The following is a 22,909-nucleotide window of genomic DNA, read 5'->3' as shown; positions in this document are numbered from 1 at the left end:
GGACCTTTTCCATTTCTCTCCCATGCCTTGCTGGTCAGGCTTTTTTTACTTGCAACTAAGAAATGAACTGTTGTCCAAGTGACTGCAATAGTCAACGACAGCTATCTTTTGTTTCGCCATCTGTTGAGGGGTGGAAGATACTGCCACGTGAATGAGCAGGGCAATTCTTGAACTGCAGATCTAAGGCACATAAGTCAGAATGACTCATAAGTTAGTGAGATCAGGAGTTCAAGATCCTTTTCTTGCCTTTTCTGCCACTACTATGCCTCAAATGCTGGGATTCAAAGTGGGACATAGCTTAATGAAGAATCTGTTTTCATTGTAACTGATTGGCAGAAACCCCCTCCTAGATATCTTGGTCAATGTCCCACACTTCAAAGGACAACTTAAGGTGTTTTCTTGAAAAATTGTCCATTTGAGAGTTGAGAGAACAAGACCTGGCTGAGGAATTTTTTTTTAGCAACTGTAGTGATGTGCGATCGCTCAATGGATGCAGTGCATTTGGTGATGTTGACTATCAAAGAGAGATATCAAATTGCAGAGGTTTGCATTGTGAGTAGCAATAGTGGAAGGATAGATAGTGATGAATCCTTCTTCATATATGGCTAATTTTCCAACACCAGTTCTGATTTTCTGTACTTTAAAATTAATAGTTGGGAAAACAATGGTTTGGAATATGCAATTCATCATTATGTCATCCCAGCACATACCATTTTTACAATAATGTTTATCTTCTGGTGCTATATTGTTGAAGTCCTCTGAGGTATTGGCTTTAATTTTGACTTGTAAAATCAAATTTAATAGCAGTAAATGCCTAAAAGATGTGATTATTCCTTATTGGCCTGCAAATCCCAACAGTTGGTCCTTTGTTACTGAAGTTGTCCAAAGTCAGTTGAAGATCACTTTCCCATGCAAATTCAGATCTTGGTGCTATAGTTGGCATGCCAATTACAACTTTAAGAGAAAACATGCTCAGCACTTGGAACGACAAATCTCCACTAATGTGTATTAGTCTTCCAGTCGAGAGATGGCCAGGAATTTTTGTACATTAATTTTTTGTGGAGTCAAATGTATTGCCTCTTCTGGCTCCCTAAAAGCACACTGAAGGCTACTATTAGCTCATAGTCACCCTCTTTGCTTTAATCTCCTTTCCACAGCGGACCAGTCAGTGAATGAGCTTGATGTAGGAGCTGGCCATGTTTGAATTGGGACTTTCTTTAAATGCTTACAAGTCAGAGGCTGGATTCAAAAGAGGCCCATTGCTGATATTGGCTCTGGCTTCTATCTGGAATGGACTGGAACATGTGACAATTATTCCATCCATTTGCACATAAATCTGCATATTTGGGGAAGAATGCAGGTTTTTTTCCTGCTATTTTGATTTGTTTTATATTCTTTTTATAAAGGCACACATGGAATTTCATCTGGAAGAATGGTATTTTTAAAGTTTTATGTTTAGGAATTGCAATGATTAATAGATCTCTTGTGCAAAATGATTGGGTAAAGATCAGAAATGTTTATCCATGATGTAAACAACCTGTAAAACTGGTGAAATCCCAAGTGAAATTTCAATTTTAAGTCATTCACTAAAGTATTTACATTCATTTGAAAAAACTAATTTGGAAAAACTTGGCCTAATCACTCAATATTCCCAGAATAATAGAATAAAATGGGATAGTAGAAGGAAAGAAAGGAAAGTAAAATAAAGCGTCAAAATTAACCCCGTTATGAAATTTAACTGCTCATGTATTTCATTTTATCTGTAAGTTTATTCAGTATAATTAGGTCAAATGTTCTTCTGAATATAATGCAATATACAATGCTAATCACATCCCTTCATACACATTCAGTCTCAGATCTTCTTATCTGGATTTGAATTTACTGCCTTTATCCTTGCTTAAATTATCTTGAATTGCCTCTTTTATGGTTGGCCACAATATTTTTCCATTATAGATGTCAGGTTGATAGGAATATAATTCTTCATATCATAAATCTGACCCTTTTAGAATAGATTTCAATTACAATGGCTATTTATGGCAATCATACCAAACCCTGGGGAAGGTTTCTTCTGTGTTTCATGTGTGACAACTTAGCAAACACATTCTTTATAAACAAGGGTTACAGCTCATGGAAATGCTCATTCTCCATAAGTTTTGTAGTATTATATCAGCTCTGATATCTATGCAGAGGCTGAGGGCTTTTGATTTGTGAATGTACTGTTGAAGATAACAGCAGGAATTTATTGAGAATTCTTTTTCTACTGTTGCTAGCCATGTAAGTAGTGAAACCAGCAGGCTGCTGGATGGGAAAGCCAACAGAAGAATATTTCAACTTGGGGATCTTACAGATAGTCCTTGGAAATCAGGGACTAAATCGGAGATCAGGTATTCGCGAGGTTTCCTGGTCAGACTGGATTAGATATGATTTGAATTAATTTATGATTGCCACATGTACTTAAGTACAGTGAAAAGTTTTGTTTTCTGCACAGTACAGGCAGATCATACCAAACAAAATGCAGAGGGTAATAGAGCGGAGACTACAATGTTAGGGCTGCAAAGAAGGCGCACTAACCAAGATCAACATTACAATTTAAAATTTGAGGAGGTCCATTCAGAAGTCTAATAACAGCAGGAAAGAAGCTATCCTTGAATTTGTCCATCAGTGTACACAAACTTTTATATCTTCTGCCCAATGGAAGAAGATGGAAGAGAGTATAGGCAGGGTAGGTAGGATCATTGATTATGTTGGCTGCTTTCCCGAGGCAGTGGAAAGTATAGATGGAGTCAATGGATGGAAGGCTGGTTTGCATGATGGCCTGGGCTGTGTTCACAACTCCCTGTAGTTGCTTGCAGTCTTGAGAAAAGCATTAGCCATACATAGAACATAGAACATAGAACATAACAGCGCAGTACAGGCCCTTCGGCCCTCGATGTTGCGCCGACCTGTGAAACCAATCTGAAGCCCATCTAACCTAAACTATTCCATTATCATCCATATGTTTATCCAATGACCATTTAAATGCCCTTAAAGTGGGCGAGTCTACTATTTTTGCAGGGAGGGCATTCCACGCCCTTACTACTCTCTGAGTAAAGAACCTACCTCTGACATCTGTCCTATATCTATCACCCCTCAATTTAAAGCTATGTCCCCTCGTGCTAGCCATCACCATCCAAGGAAAAAGGCTTCCACTGTCCACCCTATCTAATCCTCTGATCATCTTGTATGTCTCTATCAAGTCACCTCTTAACCTTCTTCTCTCTAACAAAAACAGCCTCAAGACCCTCAGCCTTTCCTCATTAGACCATCCCTCCATACCAGGCAACATCCTGGTAAATCTCCTCTGCACCCTTTCCAATGCTTCCACATCCTTCCTATAATGCGGTGACCAGAACTGTACGCAATACTCCAAGTGCGGCCGCACCAGAGTTTTGTACAGCTGCAACATGACCTCATGGCTCCGAAACTCAATCCCTCTACTATACTGTGATGCATTCAGATAGAATGTTTTCTATAGTGCATCCATAAAAATTGGTAAGAGTCCTTGTGTTCATATAGAATTTCCTTAGCTTCCTAAAGAAGTAGAGACATTGTTGTGCTTTCTTGACCATTGTGGTGACATGGCTGGTCCAGGACAGATTGTTGACGATCGTCACTGGTGATTAGGGATGAAGCAAGAGATCAGGGCCGGATGGAAGTGAAGAGAGTATTAAGAGGGAGCGAGGCCCATGAAAGGTCATGAAGAGGGGAATGAGTGGCATACAGAAGAGGTGGAGTGAAAGTTTGAGGTTGAAAATAGCAGCAACTGTGAAGGAATGATCTGGTGATCGAAGTTGGAAGGAAGGAGGTCATCAATCATGACATAGACAGACAGGCTGAGGTCACTGGAAAAGTTCAAGACCTTGTGGAGGGACTGAGTAAGGTGGGAGAGATGGTGTTAGGAGAGGAAAGGGTGTTTGAGGGGAGAGCTTCCCTGCTTCCTTAGAACTTTTTGGAGGGCTGTGGATGAAGTTCTAAAGCTGGTAGTTCCCATCTTTGTGTTACTGCCAGGTCTCCCATTATATAGAATTGGAGAAACATGCACAGTAATTGTTAAATTGAAATCAGGCTGAGAACTACACTGAAGGAAACTGCGATATTACACTGCCAAATCTCTACTGGAGTGCTGTCCAGCTAAGAAGCTTTGCATTGTTTAGTTCATTTGAAAATCGTTATCTTCTCTTTGTGGAAGGAGGAAAAGATAGACTTTCTTTCGCAGGAAACTACTCAATTTGATGCAGAAAGTCTCCTGAAATTTGGAAGTCTGTGTTCAGACGACCAACAAAGTGCTCTCAACACTTTTCCAAAACAGCTACCTTATCAGTGATAAACTCATTTCGCTCAGCTGTTAAGATGGGAACAAAGATTGATTAGTTGGGTCTACCACATGGATCTTCCCTCTTAGCTCAATGTTACGACTCAAAAGCTTTTAAGTTCTATCAGTAACTCCATATTTCTCTTAAAACACTCTTAAAAAAGTTTACATTCCACATTTTTTTTACAAGCGTGATGCTTATTTGTTGATAACAGAGGACTTGTAACTAGGAGCCATTTCTATTTGAAAATATGGGAAATGTTTTCATAATCGTAATAAACCAGTCTCAGTGCTTTGCTTGCAGTATCCCAAGATGTGGACTGAACCCTTAAAGATCTTGTTCCATTTCTGTTTCCATTCATCTTACACAATACCTCGGGGATGAAATTCAAACAACAAGTGGTGTCAACTTATGTAACAAGGTCTAAAACGATGGCAGAGTTCTTCAGGAGTTTAACATTTAGCTGGGGCCATGCCTGACAAATAGATTTATAATGTCTTGGATGAATCTTTAAATCCAGCTTACTGCAGACCAGACAATGATTGTTCATTGGTCAATTCCTCACATGGTTTGAATTATCTTGACATCTGTTTTTTCCATCTGTCTGAGTAGTGCACAGTCAAAGAAATGGCAGTGATTAGATCTTGGGTGATGCAGGTGCCTTGCATTTTTGTTTCAATTGGAATATGGTTTTGGTTATATTGTTTATGGTAAGATGTTGTTGAGCTCACAATGAAACTAGTTGAGTTTTATTTGAGTTTTCCTTTCAAACTCCATGTTAAAGATGCAAGCACATATGATGTAGTCATGCACAATTCTAACATTATAATTATCCCTAAAGAGATATCATCATCTTTAGGGTCATATGAGAAGGTCCAAATCACCAATAGACCTTCTCCTTCATACTGCCACTATTAGTCATTGTGAAGGCATACACTTATGAGAGTTCTATTTCTTCAGTGCTGTTGCAAGAGAAGATACAAGCTCATGAGACATTCACTGATACTTTTGGACAGGTTTTCCAGATGTTTTGCAATTCCGCTCTTGATAGAGAAATGCAAAATTCACATCTTTCATTTCTGCTGGAGGTAGACCACTTGAAAAGACAATGCGTTCTGCCTCAATTTCTGCCAGCTGGCCATCTTGTAGTCTTGTGTTACTGAAGGCAAATGTGTTGATACAATGCCAACTATGTTTCTGGCTACTGGAGCTGAAGACTCCACTCCTGGATTAATGGTATAGTAGGATGTAGGCATTCAAGCATGCGGAATGTGACTGTGTGTTTGCTTTCTTCCCGAGTTATTCCCAGCCACAGTATGCACAGTAGTAACAGAAGCAGCATGTTTTGCTTAAGCCTCCTTTTATTCGACCATCTGGTGAAAGACAGCCAGCTGTACATCCCTTGATAATGCAACTGGGATTCCTGCCACTGAGGCTGCTTCTGGTGACCAATTGTCATCTAGTCCAGGCATGTGTAGATTGAAGACAGTGGCTTCCATCGTGATAGTGCCCATTCCTTTGCCCGCTTTGAGTCACCATAAGACTTGGATATACGTATGTCGATCATATTACACAAAGGAATCTGGTTATTATGGAGGAAAGGTACATGCAGACATTTGCGCTCTTTCAGCTGTTTCAGTGCTCCCAGAGGTAAGGAGGATCAAAATTGTCAAAGAATTTGGCAGCTACCATGAATGGCTGGCAGTGTTTTCAGCTTTCGCCCTTTGCTGCAGTCCACACTACAATACAATTGTATCAAACCCACTGAATCCACTTGTGGGTGTCACCTTCCATGCCACATGGACATTGTTTCACCTTTTCAACATCTGTTCCTCAGCTGTGATGTAAAAATTAACAAAGCTCACTGCAAGATGGATGGAAAGTTTGAGGATATATTGCGATTCAGAAAGGGCTTCTGATAACTCGAAGAAAATGCGGAGAGCTTCTATGCGCTGTTCATAGACCAACTAAAGCTTTTGATGGTGTGAGTTGACCTGGTTCACATCAATTGTATCTATGATGTCAGAAAATGTTTGTCAATATTCCGAGCCTGTTGCATGAAGAAATGTTGACTGCATTTATGTCAATGGGGAGAAGTCTGATGTCTTTGAGGAAATGAGTGGCATAAAGCAAGGATGTGTCCTGACTCCCCAATTCTTGAAACTCTTTTGCTGTAATGTTTACTAGAAACAGGCCATAGGCATTAACATTTACTTCCATTCAGTGGAGCTCTTCAGTCTCCCTTGCGTGTGGGCTTCCACCAATGTCACTGAGGTGGCTTCTGTGCCTTAGCTATCCACCTCAAGGAAGTATGCCCAAAATATATTCTCAAGCGCTACCTAGAGTTTTGGTCTCCAAATAATTGCCCATTCAGCGTTCACATGTAGGCTGCCCCATTAAAGTCTGCAATTAAGTCTCTGCAATAGTACTTGTCTGCTTTGTCAGCCTGATGTGAATTGGCCAATGGATAATTACTTAAATCTTGCCTGTTGACAGCCTACTCAAACATTTTACCACAATATGTGCTGGCTGTTATTCTATGCTAACCTCCAAGGTAAGTGGAATTCCAATATCTGAGCTAGTGAAGTAAGTGACAGATAAGATCACAATGCATCTTCATTTTGTATCTTGTTTTTGAAATAATTCCATGAAGGCCAGTATACACGTGAATAGTACAAGACACTGATCCAGCTAGCTCAGAGTAGGCTCCTAGGTTGAACAGAACTCCTGACACTGCTGTTTATATCTGTTAGCCAGGGCTGCCCAATTGGACCTGGTTAAAGTCCCAATCAAGGAACTCATAATCTATGATATCCACCTAGCTGATCTTATTATCATCACTATTGTTTTCTTCCTTCCTCCTTGCATTGCCTTGGCTGTGTGGTTAGTAGTTCCTGTGAAGGAAGGAAAACAAAGAACTGTGGATGCTGGAAATCAGAAACAAAAACAGACATTGCTGGGGAAAACTCAGCAGATCTTTGGAGAGAAAGCAGAGTTAATATTTCTGGTCCAGTGACCTCTCTTCAGAACGGATTGCGCCCAGTTAAAGGTTAGTATAAATGCTGAAGATAGGGTTGGGAGGGTAGTGGAAGGAGGAAGGAGTAAGTGATAGGTAGAGATGGAGTCCAGAGAGAGAAAACAACAGGTGGGCAGACAAAAGAATGGGTAATTGTCAGCCTGGTGAATTAATAGCTGCTAACGGGGGCCATTAGTAGCTGAAAATGGGGTGGCTTTTGTAGCATCCCATGAGATGACATGGCCTGGTGTATGGGGATTTGGAGAAGGATATGTAAGAGGTGTTCAGATCCTAAAATTATTCAACTCGATATTGAGTCCAGAAGGCTGCAGGGTCCCCAAGTGATCTCCTATACAGAACAAAGAACAAAGAAAATTACAGCACAGGAACAGGCCCTTCGGCTCTTCAAGCCTGCGCCGATCCTGATCCTCTATCTAAACCTGTCACCTATTTTCCAAGGATCTGTATCCCTCTGCTCCCTGCCCATTCATGTATCTGTCTAGATACATCTTAAATGACGTTATCGTGCCCGCCTCTACCACCTCCGCTGACAACGTGTTCCAGGCACCCACCACCCTCTGCATTAAAACTTTCTACGCATATCTCCCTCAAACTTTTCCCCTCTCGCCTTGAAATCGTGATCCCTAGTAATTGAGTACCCCACTCTGGGAAAAAGTTTCTTGCTACCCACCCTGTCTATACTCCTCATGATTTTGTAGACCTCAATCAGGTCCCCCCTCAACCTCCATCTTTCTAATGTAAATAATCCTAATCTACTCAACCTCTCTTCATAGCTAGCGCCCTCCATACCAGGCAACATCCTGGTGAACCTCCTCTGCACCCTCTCTAAAGCATCCACATCCTTTTGGTAATGTGGCGACCAGAACTATACGCAGTATTCCAAATGTGGTCGAACCAAAGTCCTATACAACTGTAACATGACCTGTCATCTCTTGTACTCAATACCCCATCCGATGAATGAAAGCATGCCGTATGCCTTCTTGACAACTCGATCGACCTGCATTGCCACCTTCAGGGTGCAATGGACCTGAACACCCAGCTCTCTCTGTGCATCAATTTTCCCCAGGGCTTTTCCATTTACTGTATAGTTCGCTCTTGAATTGGATCTTCAAAAATGCATCACCTCACAGTTGCCTGGATTGAACTCCATCTGCCATTTCTCCGCCCAACTCTCCAACCTATCTATATTCTGCTGCATTCTCCGACAGTACCCTTCACTATCTGCTACTCCACCAATCTTAGTGTCATCTGCAAACTTGTTAATCAGACCATCTATACCTTCCTCCAGATCATTTATGTATATCACAAACAACAGTGGTCCCAACACGGATCCCTGTGGAACACAACTGGTCACAGTTCTCCATTTTGAAAAACTCCCTTCCACTACAACTCCGTCTCCTATTGCCCAGTCAGTTGTCTAGCCATCTAGCTAGCACACCCTGGACCCCATGCGACTTCACTTTCTCTATCAGCCTACCATGGGGAACCTTATCAAACGCCTTACTGAAGTCCATGTATATGACATCTACAGCCCTTCCCTCATCTATCAACTTTGTCACTTCCTCAAAGAATTCTATCAAGTTGGTAAGACATGACCTTCCCTGCACAAAATCATGCTGCCTATCACTAATAAGCCCATTTTCTTCCAAATGTAAATAGATCCTATCCCTCAGTATCTTCTCCAGCTGCTTCCCCACCACTGACGTCAGGCTCACCGGTCTATAATTACCTGGATTATCCTTGCTACCCTTCTTAAACAAGGGGACAACATTAGCAATTCTCCAGTCCTCTGGGACCTCACCCGTGCTCAAGGATGCTGCAAAGATATCTATTAAGGCCCCAGCTATTTCCTCTCTCACTTCCCTCAGCAACCTGGGATAGATCCCATCTGGACCTGGGGACTTGTCCACCCTGATGCCTTTTAGAATACCCAACACTTCCCCCTCCTGATGCTGACTTGACCTAGAGTAATCAAACATCTATCCCTAACCTCAACATCCGTCATGTCCCTCTCCTCGGTGAATACTGACGCAAAGTACTAATTAAGAATCTCACTCATTTTCTCTGACTCCTCGCATAACTTCCCTCCTTTGTCCCTGAATGGGCCAACCCTTTCTCTAGTTACCCTCTTGCTCCTTATGTACGAATAAAAGGCTTTGGGATTTTCCTTAACCCTGTTTGCTAAAGATATTTCATGACCTCTTTTAGCCTTCTTAATTCCTCGTTTCAGATTGGTCCTACTTTCCCGATATTCTTCCAAAGCTTTGTCTATTTTCAGTCGCCCAGTCCTTATAGACGCTTCTTTTTTCCTCTTTTCTCGTCTCACATTTTCACCTGTCATCCATGATTCCCTAATCTTGCCCTTTATATCCCTCATTTTCACAGGGACATGTCTGTCCTGCACTCTAATCAGCCTCTCTTTAAAAGCCTCCCACATATCAAATGTGGATTTACCCTCAAACAGCAGCTCCCAATCCACATTCCCCAGCTCTTGCCGAATTTTGCTATAATTGACCTTCCCTCAATTTAGCACTCTTCCTCTAGGACCACTCTCATCTTTGTCCATGAGTATTCTAAAACTTACAGAATTGTGATCACTATTCCCAAAGTAATCCCCTCCTGAAACTTCAACCACCTGGCCGGGCTCATTCCCCAACACCAGGTCCAGTATGGCCCCTTCCTGAGTTGGACTATTTACATTCTGCTCTATAAAACCCTCCTGGATGCTCCTTACAAATTCTGCTCCATCTAAACCCCTAACCCTAAGTGAATCCCAGTCAATGTTAGGAAAATTAAAATCTCCGATCACCACCACCCTGTTGGTCCTACATCTTTCCATAATCTGTCTACATATTTGTACCGCTATCTCACGCTTGCTGTTGGGAGGCCTGTAGTACAGCCCCAATATTGTTACCGCACCCTTCCTATTTCTGAGCTGTGCCCATATTGCCTCACTGCTCAAGTCCTCCATAGTGCCCTCCTTCAGCACAGCTGCGATATTCTTTTTGACCAGTAATGCGACTCCTCCACCCCTTTTACCTCCCTCTCTATCCCGTCTGAAGCATCTATATCCTGGGATATTTAGTTGCTAATCTTGCCCTTGCCTCAACCAAGTCTCAGTAATAGCAATAACATCATACTCCCAGGTACTAATCCAAGCCCTAAGTTCATCTGCCTTACCTACTACACTTCTCGCATTAAAACAAATGCACTTCAGACCACCTGTCCCTTTGTGTTCATCATCTGCTCTCTGCCTCCTCTTCCCCTTAGTCACACTGACTTCATCATCTAGTTCCATATAATGGGGAGATGAAACGCACACTGGGTAATCGCTTTGGAGAACACCTATATACTGTCTGCAAGAATGATGCTGAGCTTCCAACTGCCTGCCACTTCAACACACCACTGTTATCCCTGACCAACATCTCTGTCTCAGATTTGCTGTATTGCTTGAGTAAAGCTCAGTGCAAGCTGGAAGAACAACGTATCATTTTCCACTTGAGGAGAGATTTGAAAATAGAGACCTAAAAATTCAACCCACATAATGTTTTAGAACAGAGTAAAATTAGAATCAGCATCTGCAAGACTTTTCTTCTTTGTCATTTAATAGTTATTTTTTGAAAAACACTCCCAAGTGTCCACGACAAAGGCATCCTCAGTACAAGCTAGAAGAACAGCATCTCACTTTCCGCCTGATGGCCCTGCAGTCTTCAGGACTCAATATTGAGTTTAACAATTTGAGCCTAAACTCCTTCTTTGTTCTTGACCCATCAACTATAATGGCACAACCTGCTTTCACAACAGCCACCACATTTCACCTACTAATCATCCTTATTATCAGCTTTTCTTTATCCCCAACTCACCATTCTCCATCTCCTTGTCTGCCCAACTGCTGTTTTCTCTCTCTTTGAGTTCCACCTCCACCTATTGTCTACTCCTTTACTTCCCATCTCACCACCCCCTATCCTCAGCATATATGCCGCCTTTTCCTAGCTGCAATCAGTTCTGAAGAAGAGTCACTGGATTCAAAACAGTGAGTCTGCTTTCTCTCCGTTGATGCTGCTGACCTGCTGAGTTTCTCCAGCAATTTCTGTTTTTGTTAACGGTTATCAATTCTTATGAGTCAGATTTTGATAACATAATTTATACAAGGATTCTTCACCTGCAAGTAAATGCTATAACTTAAGTAGGTTAATCTTTTAGACGATTATCTCGTCAAATTTCCTGATTACATGCAAGTCTCTAAGTTGTCCAGTGATTCAAATTTACTATACTTACAACGTTCTGAACTGCAAAAAAGCGAGGCACCTACTGTAACTATCTTCAGAGAAAGTCAAATCAGTTTTTGAAACCTGTTCCTTACTTTGTTTAATGAGAGCAGTTTTCTCTGCCAAGTATAATCTATTTAATAATACTGATGGGAACTAGATCATCCCTTTAATGCAATTGAAGCGGGCTTCAGGACTTGCGAAAAATGCACTGATCTTCATATCACCTGAGTTGCTTTGGTCCTTGGTTCAGCTTCCCACAGTGATAAATCTCCACTTTGAGAAGTTCATTGCCATTTTGAGTTCCAGGTCCTTTTCTTTTTGGACAAAATGTGAGGAATTCTAAATGCTTAAGATGTAGATAATATTCCACTGAGGCCACTAGTGACAGAAATATTGCCTTAAATTAGCAACAGCTCTTTTCATCAGGTTTATTGAAGGTGAACATATATTATGGTCCTTTATATATAACCATGAATCATCTGTTGATAATGAAGTCGTCAGACCTCACTTAAATGACTAGTCAGGTCTGAACCACTGGGCCTTAGGCTTCAGTTCTAATCAATCACATTGCAGATTTAGTCCTCCAAGGGCACATTTGCTTAGAATGATGCTTCAAGTGGTTATTCTATTTGAGTAGAGATCACACTCTCTTTGCCTTTCGTCACACATCACTGGGGAAAAACTAATGTAGAAACTATTTGCATGTGAAATTAATTTAAGAGAATACTGCTGTATTTCATTGACTAAGGCTATAAAGCAGCAAATCACCAGCCATTAGTGATGCTTGAGCTGTAATGATTTAAATGACAACTCAGCTCCAAAATTATTAATTACATTCTGTACAGTCTTATGCTCAGCTATATCAGAGGCAAACAGGATGTCTTCCCCAATTATCTAAGTATTTATTCTCCACAGTATTTTGTGGTTAACTTTTTGCTACATCTGATAACCAAGCCACCAGACAATGTTACTGCTCTTAAATCGGTCTTTGGAATAAGCTTTGGGTGGAATATTTCCGGGCACTAAATGACGTACATTATGGAGAGAAATTTGGGAAAAATAAGCGAGACCCTTCTCGCTATTGAGATTGAAATGTTGTGGGTCCCGGATGTCAAAATGAGATTCTTGCTCATGAGAAATGGGAGGGCTATTAATGGTGATCATCTCCCATTATCACCCTTATTATTAATTAATTTTACCTCATTAATAAGCACTGTCCCATTCTCCAGACAGAAACAACAATTTCAAGAATTTCTGACAGGAAAGTCTGAGCAGTAACCATTGACTCCAGACTGCCGTTTTTTGATCTGAACTTCCATCTTGGACACATGTTACTGATATCCCAGGGTACTCTCTATGGACATCAACTGAATGCACTCCCTGACCATGGATGTTAATAGCCTCCCCTCACCCATGTGGCACATCTCTGATCCACTCATAGTACATCCTTGCACTTTAGTGTTGCAGTTTGGAGGACACCAACTAGGTACACAGGGACAGGCACTCAGCTCACCAGGCTGCATCTAATCTACTCACTTGCTCCTTTCATGCACACTGCCTTGGTGCCTTCTTGGATATTCACTTCATCCTTGCCCCACCTCTTTACACTTTGGCCCCTCAGCTAGACCTTAGAGAATTACAGTGCTTCTGTCTGGTCTTCCCGTTTAGCGCAGATACAAAGCCCAATAGCTTGTCATGGTTTGTCAGCAGTGAACAGACAAGGTGGGGGCTGGACGTATTGCTGTATGGTACCATCTGATATCAATTTCACACCTACACCATCGCCAGTCGCGTATGCAGCTAACGTACTGCATGTGTTGCAAGAAAATGGTAATGGTTCAAAATCTCAGGGGCATAGCCCTCAGTCGAGACAATAGAGACATCCTTCTGTTAAGGCGTCCCTGCACAATAAGTCAACAGCAGCCTTCAATATCAGGCCAGTCACTTGGGCACAATCATTTAACAGCTAAGGACGATCATGGTCATGGTCTAGTGCATCCAGTCCTGAGAAATGCAGGAAAACAGTCAAGGAGTTGTACAGATATCAGACAGGGGTTGGTCATCCATCGTTTAGGGCTGTCTGGATAAGTCACTCAAGGGGTTGGGCCATAGTTAGTCCTGGAAGCCATCCAATAAAAGTCAAGGGGTGGGCTTATTAGGGGCCACTACTGAGGAAGGCAGGCTGGAGGACGCCATTGTGGGGATTGGAGTCAGAAGGCTGGGAAGCAGAGGAGATTACAATGATGAAAAGAGGCAACTTGATAGATAAGAAGAGGAGGAGGTGACGGAACATGGAAGGGAAATGGATAACATGGGAAGGGATGCCATTGATAGTTAGCAACACTCTGGTTTCCTTGGGGGGATAGTGCACCATCAGATCTAGCATGTTTACTGAGGTTGAGGAGGTAAAGTGGTAGATGAAGATTTTGGTAGATGGTTTGGGTTGGGACTTGGGAAGTTCAAAGCTTGTTTGAACTGATGGGAAAGGCTACCAGGATGGGAATGTGTACATTTGGCGGTTCACCACAATGAAGTGACAGACCCTGATATTTACTACTTGACAAACCACCACTGTTAACATTTAGCATGCCGTATAAAGCAGGTGCACAAAAGACGTGAAAATGGCTGTACCTACACCTGGTCATGGGAGGCCACAAAAAGTGCTCCAAAGGGTTTTTGAGATTTATTGTGATTTACTGGCATTATGCTTTTATTCTGTACTTCAAAATAATGACTACCAACACAAGCACAAGGCTGCTCATATTTGCGTTTGGTGTACTCATCACCCCCTGAATTTTAAGGATTTTGAAGGCTTCAAACATTGACTTTGTAGTAAGATGAATCCTCACCAGTGTTCTTTGTAGTGTCAGATCTATTTGGTAGATTTGCTGCCACCATCCTCTTTTCTAGTAGGAATTACGGGGCTTGCTTGGTCTAGTGTAATAAAGGATAATCACCTGGCAGTCCAATGAGAAGAAGCCCTTATCTTAAAGATGATATAAGATAGTAACAAGTTACAAGTTATTTTGTTATGATAAATACTGTTCCTGAGACAATGAGTGAGAGCTCAATATTACATCTTACTCCTTCAGAATCCAAGGCTCTGTCTTCCTGCTTAAGCCCATGTAATATTGTCATATTGGGCAATGCTTCATGCACTCCTCAGGATCAACCCTTTCAGACCATTAAACTCATACGATTTTATATGCAAAGTGTTAACACTTGGTAAACTGCAGAGCAAATCATCAACAATATGGGCTGCAAAAATGCACCATATTTTCTTCCAAGGCAACTCTAAAACTTAACATCTCTCCTACCAAGATGAACATGAGCTGAAGGTACATGGAAACACCAAAATGACCATGTTTTACTGTAAGTTAGTTAGATATCATAGCTCTTCCATCATTGGTAATTTGAAATCCAGAACTTGCTTCCGAAGAATAGTCTGCATATATCTACATTAGACAGGTTACAATGGTTTTGAACGATGGCTCACCATCTTCTTGAGGACATCAAATGCTGTTTTATGCAAGCAAATCACACATTATTAAATGAGAGGAAAAAAGAAGTGAGCAACATAACATTTAGATTTTGGATGTTGCATTATTCTGATTTACAATGTTTTTTTGTGATAAATAAATTTTCAGCTTTCTTCATCAAAATTCACTAGGTTAGCAGTCTGAAGTACATGGAGTATTCTTTTTTAATTAAGTGATTGCAAAATAAAATTAATTTTCACAGTGCTGCCCAATTTTGCCTGCGTTGTCATACTTGTACTTGAAAAAAATGGTAGCCTGTATTTCAGAGGAGATAGCACTTTTTAAAATAAGTGCAATTTTAAGCATGAGTTTTATTTAGAGAACTGATTGCACTTCAAGTGGAAACTCACCCATCTTTTGTAACAACTTAAGAAAAATCTTTTTACTCAGCTGCATGATATTTTCTCTACCTTTGAATGCTTATTTGCAGCACAAAAATTGGCATATTAAGAACAAATAAAGGTTCCACAATTTTATTTTCTGAAACGTGCTGTGCTTAATATATAGAAATTTATGGCTTCAAGCTTACATTTTCATGACAACAATGCAATAATGAGTGACTTAAACAATTACGGTAACTCGCTCTCTGCACTTTCTGAGGCCTGATTATTTAACTGATTTCTGTTGGCTTTGGCATGTTTTTATGTTCTGGTGCATGCTTTTACAAATCTTTGGAATTTTGGCAATGTTGCCATCAGCAAGATGACTGCAAGGATGGGACCAAATTTAGTCAAAATTTCAATGTAATATGAGCCAGAAATTCCAGCCCCATCTCTGAGAACTGTTTTCCAATCTGCCTTTTTGATGAATGAGACACCATAACAGAGGTTGTTGTGTAATGTCTAAAGGCACTTGGTACAATCAGCTGTAAAATGAATCAAGGAGAAGTTCATTGTTCAGAACAGGTATGTACACAAGGGAGAAATTTCTTGGATTGCTCCAAGAATGTCTCAACAAGTCAATGGATTTCTGCTACATTTACACTCTTCCCATGACATTACACCATGAATCAAATGGCTTTGATTTTACTTTCAGTTCAACATACATAAAGTGTCATACAGCCCAGAAACAGACCCTTTGGTCCAACCTGCCCATGCCAACTATAACCTAAAACTAAACTGGCCTTATCTGCCTGCGCTTTGCCAATGTCCCTCCAAATATTTCTTATTCATGTACTTATCCAAATGTCTTTTAAATGTTGCAACTGTATTTGCATCCATCACTTCCTCTGGAAGTTCATTCCACACATGACCACTCTCCGCGTATAAAACTTGCCCTTCTTGCCTTTTTTAAATCTTACTCCTCTTATCTAAAATACACCTCAAGTCTTGAAATCCCCAACCCTAGGGAAAAGGCACCTGCCATTCACCTTATCGATATCCTTCATGATTTTATAAACCTCTTTAAGGTCACCCCTCAGCCTCCTACGCTACAGTAAGAAGTGTCCCAGCCTATCCAGTCTCTCCTTATAACTCAAACCCTCAATTCCACCAATATCCTGGTAAATCTCTTCTGAGCCCTCACCAGCTTAATTATGCCCTTCCTCTAACAGGGCAACCAGAACTGGTCACAATATTCCTGAAGAGGCCTCACCAACATCCTGTACAACCTCAATGTGATGTCCCAACTGCTACACTCAAAGGTCTAAACACTGAAGGCAAGTATGCTAAACACATTCTTATCCAACCTGTATTCCCATGACTCAAACTTCAAAGAACTATGTACCTGAACATATGGGCTGTGAAAAACTACTTGATCTTAGTTCCATCACCACCATCCTTCTCACATCAAACTACCTTACCCTATGATATCCTAAGCTTCTCAATTTTTCTTATCCCTCTTTCAGTTTTCTCAAATCAAAAATAGTGTAACTTTATCAAAAGTAACGGGATACAAATCGATCCATTCTTAAGCCTGTCATTATAAATGACCTGGATGAGGGAACTAAATGCGATGTTTCCAAGTTTGCTGAAGACACAAAATTGGCTGGGGTTGAGTTGTGAAGAGGATGGAACAAGGCTTCAAGGTGATTTAGAAAAGTTGAGTGAATGGGCAAACACACATCCGATGAAATACAATGCGATTAAATGTGACTGAAGTGTGAAAAACAGAAAGGAAGAATTTTATTTAACTAGTGATATATTGGAAAGTGTGGAATATGCAAAGGGATCTGGGTTTCCTTGTACACCAGTCGATGAAAGGAGACAGGCAGATGCAACACCAATTAGGAAAGCAAATGGCATATTGGTCTTCATTGCAAGAGGATTTGAGTTCAGAAGCAAGGATGTCTTACTGTGGTCATACATTACCTTGGTAAGACCAGACCTGGAGTATTGTATGCCACTTTGTTCTGTCACCAAATAAAAGATATACTTGATATAGAGGGAGTGTAGTGAAGGTTCACACGGACCCGGGTTCGATTCCACCCCCAGATGACTGTCTGTGTGGAGTTTGCCATTCTCCCTGTGTCTGCGTGGGTTTCCTCCGGGTGCTTCGGTTTCCTCCCACAGTCCAAAGATGAGCAGGTTAGGTGGATTGCCCATGCTAAATTGCCCGTAGTGTTCAGGGATGTGTAGATTAGGTGGGAGATAGGGGTCTGGGGGGATGCTCTGAGGGTCGGTGTGGACTTGTTGGGCCGAAGGGCCTGGTTCCACACTGTAGGGATTCTATGGTTCTATGGCTGATATTGGGGATGGTGGACTGTCCTATGAGGAGACATTAGTTAGACTGGGCTTGTACTGACTATTGTTTCAAAGGATGAGAGTGTATCTGATTGAAGCATATAAACATTTAACACGGCTGGACAGACTAGATTCAGAAGGACATTTTCCATGGTTGGTGAGTCTAGAACCGGGGGGACACAGTCTCAGGAAATGAGGTAGGCCATTTAAGACTGAGATGAGGAAGCATTCCTTCACTCAAAGGATAGTGAACCTGTGGAATTCTCTACCACAAAAGGCTGTGGAGGCCAAGTCACTGAATATATATAAGAAAAAGATAGGTACGTTTCAAGATTTTAAAGGTATTAAAGGGAGAAAGTGAGAGTATGTATTGAGATAGAGGATCAGCCATGATTCTATTGAATGGCAGAGCAGGCTTGAAGGGCTGAATGGCCTACTCCTCCTAGTTTCTACATTTCTATGTCATAGTAAAACTAGCCTATCTCATGCCAAAGTGATCACTTTTGTCATTACAGCTGCATTTGATGATCTATAGCTTAGTTAGTTCTTTAGTCCTGGGTCATTTCTGCAAATTGAGGGAGACAAAGTGAAATATGTCATCCCATGCATCACTGCAATTTCATAAGTTACCCCTTCAGAAGTGCTGCCCTATAAAATCTTTCTATCGTTACCTCACGATGCTTTCAAAATTCACATTGCACATTGTTTTCATTCTTTAGGATAAAGATAAATACTGATCTCTTTAAATTATTCACTCCCCCAAATGAAAGATTTTCAGGAGTCTTGGCTCCTGCTTGTGATATTTCAGTGGAATATTTGCCTTCACTGTGCATCTGAGAGATATGATAAAGGACAGAGTTTACAAAAGTGGCTGGTGAAAAGTCAGTCATGTGCTAAGCATGAAAGAAATTTTCCCTGGCTGATATTCATAAATGTATTCATGAAATGGCTATAGTTTGCAGTAAGGTTCCTTCTTAAACTGCTTAGACTTTGCAGCATGTGTATAAATGAAGGTTGATCTCTTCTACTTTGGTCAGGATTTCTCGGCATTTTCAGAGTGATTGCTCTCACTGGCCTTGTGAACTCAAGCCTCAGGAATCTCAAAGGGAGACAAGCCCTTTACTGGAAATATTGCTGGAGACTATTCAAAACCAAATGAGGCAATGGGGGTTTCTTCTGTTACTGCACCTGCATATATTGGATCACCCAGGCACAGAGCATGGAAGGAAATTAGTAGGTTGCACATCCATAATGGAGTTCATCCAATTTTCAATCCGTTTATTTAAGGGAACTGTGGATTGTGTAGATTTTCAATTGGGTTTTCTTCAGTCCACTGTTTCCAGAAGACCAAACAAAAGTATGCACAATTGTAAACAAGTCTGTCCCAAATATGTTAGAAAGTTGAAATATATTTTTCCTTAATGTTTCTTTTTAAATTTTGATGTCCATATTATAAATCATATTTCATTGTTAGTTTACACAAATGAGTGAGAAATGAGCAGTTGGAAGGATTTGCAAAATTATATTTTGAGTAGCTTGGTTGTTTAATTTACTCTCTTTTATTGCTTAGTGTGCAGTCATTTAAATCAGGTTTCCCAATTTCAGCGTGCTTTGTTACGGACACATAAATATATGAAAATGAGGCTAATCAACACAAGCAGGACATTTAATTCATGTACAGGAATGTGTGACCCCTGAAGTTTTATGTACAAAATAGATGCTAAATGCACAACTTTTGAATCAATACTTTATGGATGATTGAATTTATTTAATTGGAGATGGGAAAGCAGTGACAGCTGTTTAAATTGGGAAAAGGGAATAATTATTATGTAGCTAATCATTACGGGGATTGATTAATCAGTGGAATCATTTTTCACTCAGTGCTTCTCAGCTGGCATTATACCACTCTAATTCTGTATAAATAACAGTAGGGAATAATAGTTAGTATTGAGATACCCTGCTTGGCATTGTTTGAAGTAAAACTAATCTTGCATTGCTGTACATGGCTCATGATGAATGTTTTGCCATAACATTGTACAGCCATTCTACTCTTTTGTTTGAGTGAAATTCCAACAGTTTTGGAAGACAAGTACTTTCCTCCTCTGTTATCAAAGCAAAGATAGTTTACAGTGTCTCCAAGGGTCTTTAATATGTCAAACATACCCCAGGACATTCCAGCACTATGTTTTTGTGAAAGCTGGTTATAACTGTGAAGGAGGCACATTCCCATGGTACATGGTGTCAACTGATTAGACAGATAGTCCCATTAAGTAAATGAATTATCTCACTTATTGTGCATATATTACACTTACTTAGCTGATTTTTCAATGTTTTGCTTCACTTGAATATAATACTGACATTGAGGTTAAATGATCTCAAGCTTTTACAGGTTTTAATTGAAAAAAAACATGTATTGACTGCACTTATAATTGAAGTACGTTGCAGTGTATTTTTTCTTTGCTATCAGTTTAAAATGTACAATTGTGCATGTTTAGATAACTATTATCTAATTACTGATTTGTTCTTAGGTTAATTGCACCATTCTTAAAAAAAGAGTAAATGTACCTTTGATGGGCCGATGAATGTCAGAAAGGCAAATGAAACCAAAAGCAGCTTACGCCTTGAAGTGCTGTGTCCTCTTTCCAGTCTCCTTTTGCATAGGGCTTTATTTAAGCATGGCATATTGCTGCTGTAGCAAATTGTTGCTTTACACCTGTTGCAATGGGAGCAACCCTGGCAGCTGGAACAATTTGTGTTTTTGGTTTATTCATTCACTGTAGGCCTAAGTGGGAAGACCGGCATTTGTGAATCTCACTAATTGCCCTGAAGTGAATAGTTTGCTGGACTATTGTAGAGTGAATCATATCCTTGTAGGGTTGGCCAGACTGGAAACGATGGTTACAATTATTGCTGCCAGTTTATTATTCCGGATTTATTAGTCAACTGAATTTGAATTAATCAATTACTACAGTAGGATTTGAACATCTGTCTCTTAGCTCTCAGTTTAGACCTCTGGTTTACTACTTCGGTGATATAGGACTGAATCTTATGATACTTTGCCTAAGTGTCATTTTCATTGGGTTTCATAGAGGTTCCACTCTGCAAGGTCTTATGAATTTTCTTGCACTATCATTGACTATTGACTACACCCGATAGAGCACCTCATGCCCAATATGACTTTGATTCTCCCACTTGGAGTAGTTGAAAGCACTTGCTGTTACTGGGATATTACTGGATCCCCAGTGTTTGTGCAATCTTTGGTCAATCACTGTACTCTCCACGGCCTCACACTCAATCTACCTTGTGTCACTGCACCCACCTCTCACCAAAGCTCATGTTCTACAATTTTCACTATCAAATGCATTATCTTCCCTCACTCTCATCACCTCTCGCTCCCCAGTAAGCCCTCGCTAATACTTCTTCCCTGGTCTCTGCATCTCCTACTCACTCCCTTGGAATGTCTAACCACTTTACCCTGACCTCTACCAGTACTAACAGCATGGGACCTCATTTCCATCTTCCTCACTCCCTCCTCTCTTGCATTACATCAGGAAACCGTCCACAATGAGGTAGAAATAGCTCTGCAACATTCTGTTATGAGGAGAGGATGCTGACTCTGAATGCTCTGGGTCATTGACTGACAAGCCCAACAGAGATTACCCTTGATTTGCTGCACCAAGGGCCCCTGACCAAAGGCTGTCTTCCTTGACTCGACTGAGGGCTGCTAACAACCATGACAAGATTCTTGGCTTTGAGTCTGCACCAAAAGGTAAAACAATACAACTATTGTATTAAGCTGGTAGGTCTGGCTGAAGAAGCATACCACAAAAAGACAGAGCAAGGCTAAGTAGGGCACAATGCTGTGAGCATCTAGGTAAGCTGTAAGTGAGTGAGCACAAAGCAAGCAAGTGAGCAGTCCTATGATGAACCAGGTGCCCTGTTTCTGAGTGGAGTCTGTACTGGCAACAGCATTGGTAAGATAGATGCTGGTGCATTCCAAAGAGCAGCATTAAAGTGCATACTGGTGTGCCATGATGGTGCAGAGAAGCTGGTATATGTTGGATGCCAATGTCCATGGATGTGGGATGTCCATGATAATGTTGGCGTTACATGTGTAAGAGGAGGAGCAAATGGCAAGTGCCAGATACCCGCTCAGATTTGAGGCAAGATCTACCGTTAAAGAGGGTGATAACAAGCAATAATTCCTGTTAGAAGGCATCTCATTACACCCAACCAAGAATTTTGTCTTAGCTCCTGGAACTCTGTTGTTGAATGCAACTAATTGTTCCCGACTTTAGAAAAGGCCTTGCTGGAAAATTTCTCACCCAAGCCCACATCATTCAGGCCCCTATAAGACTACACATATAATCTTTAAGCCTTGCATTTTCAAAGTGTGCTTGGCATCTGCCCAGCACATAAAACCGATTTGTAATTACCCTAAGAAAGTGGTACTAGGTTGTTTTCCTGGAACAATTTGATGCAACATGGTAGCTTGCTTGGTCTTTTCTGAAAGCAGTCAAGTATAACAATGTGACGCTGGTATCATATATAGATCATAATGAGTTAAGGTGGTGAGTTCCTTTCTGTAAAGGATCATTTTCCTTTTTCCAAGAGACTGATATCGTTCGCCTGTTTTACTGATAGTCAATTTCAATAAATTTGAATTGAGTTTCTCAAACTATTGTGGTCAAATTTTAACTCAAATTGTTTGATTGTATGTACAGACTCATTTTTCTTTGCTTCATGTTTCAGACCTTTTTCTTTCTTGTGGTAGCAGGTTGTGTGCCTTTGTGGGGTAAGGGGTTACACCCAGCTGCAGGCTCAATCTCAGGCACAGTTTGCAGGAAAACTAAGCTCCTTTACTTTTTTATTCCTATCTCAGTTCCTCAAACACTCATGCTTTATCTGTTTCACTTCACTGATCAGATCATGTGTCCATTTTAACTATCCCAGTATTCTCTATCCTTTATCCAAAATTGCACTTTCCATCACTTCAACTTTGACCTATCTGCTCAACATCTATGACAAC

The sequence above is a fragment of the Rhincodon typus genome, chromosome 6 (genome assembly GCF_021869965.1).
Source record: "Rhincodon typus isolate 14 chromosome 6, sRhiTyp1.1, whole genome shotgun sequence".
NCBI classification, from domain to species: Eukaryota; Metazoa; Chordata; class Chondrichthyes; order Orectolobiformes; family Rhincodontidae; genus Rhincodon; species Rhincodon typus.
The sequence above is the reverse complement of the archived record's forward strand: the minus strand, read 5'-3'. Positions refer to the sequence as shown.